The 3,120-nt window shown below is 43.7% G+C and overlaps 1 pseudogene across 1 annotated transcript; it reads right to left on the minus strand.

Annotated features, from left to right (window-relative positions):
• Positions 1-366: 366 nt before the first annotated feature.
• LOC311601741 (heat shock protein HSP 90-beta-like) lies at positions 367-2,806 on the minus strand (annotated as a pseudogene). Its single transcript has one exon. The product of its transcript is annotated as a heat shock protein HSP 90-beta-like (transcript).
• Positions 2,807-3,120: the final 314 nt, after the last annotated feature.

The raw sequence follows: 3,120 nt of genomic DNA on the forward strand, positions 1-3,120 counted from the left end.
TTGGGAAAAAAAAGCATTTTTCCTACCACTTTAACAACTTGAAATCCCCACTACACTATGAAAGATGAACAGAAATCTAAGTTTAGAAGCAATTTAGACCACCCCTATAACACGAAACACATTTTGTCTTCCTATTAAACTCCAGATAGTCCTCTAATAATTCTTATGACATAAATTCAAACACTTCAATATCAAATGACACTTGTTTTCTTTTAGAATGTATAATTTGGTTTATTTCCAGGCTATAGCACAAAATTAGTAGTTGGATTAAATTTATATTCAGTTCTGTATTCTTTTTTTTTTTTGAAACAGTTTTGTATTCTTTTTTTTTAACTGCATCTTATTTATTTTGCATACTTTTTCGGAACAAAATAAAACAAAACAAAAAAACCACAATACACAATACCCAACGCTGCTATTCTGTGAGAGGGGATTTTCCTGCCTTAAGACACAAGGACAAGATGGAAGAGATTCTTCTTGACATGAGAGCAGAGAGCCAGGTGGGCCAAGGCTGCTAGGGAAACTATACAGAGGGCATAGGCTTCCTGGGGGGGTCTTTATTCTACTTCTTCCATGCGAGAGGAATCCTCATCACCCTCAAGTAGGGAGATCTCATCAGGAACAGCAGCACTGGGCTCCTCTGCTGTCACCTCATTTTCATCAATGCCCAAGCCTAGCTTAATCATGAGGTAGATGCGGTTGGAGTGGGTTTGGCATCCTCAAGTGAGAAACCAGAGGAGAGCAGAGCAGTTTCAAACAGCAGCACCACCAGGTCCTTGACTGCTTTGTCATTTTTGTCCGCCTCAGCCTTCTGCCGCAGGGTCTCCACAATGGGGTAGTCAGGATTGATCTCTAGGTGTTTTTTGGCCATAATGTAGCCCATTGTAGAGTTGTCTCTCAGTGCCTGGGCCTTCATGATCCGCTCCATGTTGGCTGTCCAGCCATAAGTGCTTGCAGCAGGGTGAAGAGACAAGCCTATTGGAGATTGTCACCTGTTCAATCTTCTTATCCAAGATCTCCTTCACGAGCTTACAGAGGTTCTCAAAATTTGCCTTGCTTTCCTCCATTTTCTTCTTCTCTTCCTCATCCTCTGGTACCTCCGGGCCCTCCTTAGTCACCGAGACCAGGCTCTTTCCATCAAACTCCGTGAGCAGCTGCACGCAGTACTCGTCAATAGACTCAGTCCTGTACACCTCCTCAAAGCCGCGTTTCTGCACCCGCTCCACAAAGGCAGAGTTGGCCACCTGCTCTTTACTCTCACCAGTCATATAGTAGATGGACTTCTGTGTCTCCTTCATGCGAGACACATACTCTGACAGGGAAGTCATCTCAGCTCCAGACTGGGAGGTGTGATAGCGGAGGAGCTCAGAGAGGCGGAGACAGTTAGTGGAATCTTCGTGAATTCCAAGCTTTAAATTCTTGGAGAATGCCTCATAAAACTTCTTGTAGTTCTCTTTGTCTTCAGCCAACTCAGAGAAGAGCTCAAGGTACTTCTTGACAATGTTTTTGCAGATGACTTTCAGGATCTTGCTCTGCTGGAGCATTTCCCGGGAGATGTTCGGGGGCAGGTCCTCAGAGTCAACCACACCACGGATAAAGTCGAGGTACTCAGGGGTCAGCTCATCGCAGCTGTCCATGATGAACACACAGTGGACATACAGTTTGATATTGTTCTTCTTCTTCTTGTTCTCAAAAAGGTCAAAGGGAGCTTGCCGAGGAATAAAGAGCAGTGCCCTGAACTCCAACTGATCTTCTACAGAGAAGTGCTTGACTGCCAAGTGGTCTTCCTAGTCATTGGTGAGGCTCTTATAGAATTCGCCATATTCCTCCTGAGTTATGTCATCAGGGTTTCTGGTCCAAATAGGCTTCATCTTATTTAGCTCTTCATGATCAATATATTTCTCCTTAATCTTCTTTCTTCTTCTTCTTGTCTTTGCCACTGTCATCCTCCTCATCTGATCCCACATCTTCAATCTTAGGCCTCTCCTCGTCATTCTTATCTTCCTTCTCTTTCTCACTTTTCTCTTCCTCTGCCTCATCATCACTGATCTCTTTCTCCCGTTCTTTCTCCAAATAGAGTGTGATGGGATAACCTATGAACTGGGAGTGCTTCTTCACCACTTCCTTGATCCTCCTCTCTTCTAAGTACTCTGTCTTGTCTTTGAGCTGAAGGATCACCTTGGTACCCCGATCAATGGGCTCACCATAGTCTGCACAGAATGTGAAGGAGCCGCCAGCAGATGATGGTCAGGCATACTACTCATCATCATTGTGCTTAGTGATCACGATCACTTTCTCTGCCACCAGAAAGGCAGAGTAGAATCCAACACCAAACTGCCCGATCATGGAGATGTCTGCCTCAGCCTGGAGAGCCTCCATGATGGCTTTTGTGCCAGACTTAGCAATTGTTCCCAAGTTATTTATGAGGTCAGCCTTAGTCATGCCAATGCGTGTGTCCACCAAAGTCAGAGTGCGCTCCTGAGGGTTAGGGATGATGTCAATTTTCAGCTCTTTGCCGCTGTCCAACTTGGAAGGATCTGTCAGGCTCTCATACCGAATCTTGTCCAAGTCATCAGAAGCATTAGAGATCAATTCAGGGAGAAAAATTTCCTTGTCTGAATAGAAAGTATTGATGATGAGGGACATGAGCTGAGTGATCTCTGCCTGAAAGGCAAAGGTCTCCACCTCTTCCTCTCCATGGTGCACTTCCTCAGGCATCTTGACAGAAAAGCCAAGTCGTAGCACAAAGCAGGGTGGGCCCGGACCAGTCCGATTCGGACAGCAAGCCTAAGCTGCGCCGAGGTGACTCCAGTTTTGTATTTTTACTAATACATTGCAAAAAAGATATTCCCAGTAATGTTCATTTTTCAGGAAGACTTGTTTATTCCCTTTTATGTAATTGTACATGTTAGAATTCTTCAAGGGCTAACATTATATAACTGTTCGTCTCTGTAATTTTGCTGTTTAACTCAGATAATGAATTATCACAGTAGAAATAAAGGAGTAATAAGAGAAATACCAAATTTTGGTCTTTATTAATTCTGAATTATAACAACAGTCAAGTCACAAAATGCATATGGGAATTTAGAGAGAAGCACAAGAGTTCAAGGAAGTTTGAAT

This window comes from Acomys minous (genome assembly GCF_964271855.1).
Source record: "Acomys minous genome assembly, chromosome: 7".
Lineage (NCBI taxonomy): Eukaryota > Metazoa > Chordata > Mammalia > Rodentia > Muridae > Acomys > Acomys minous.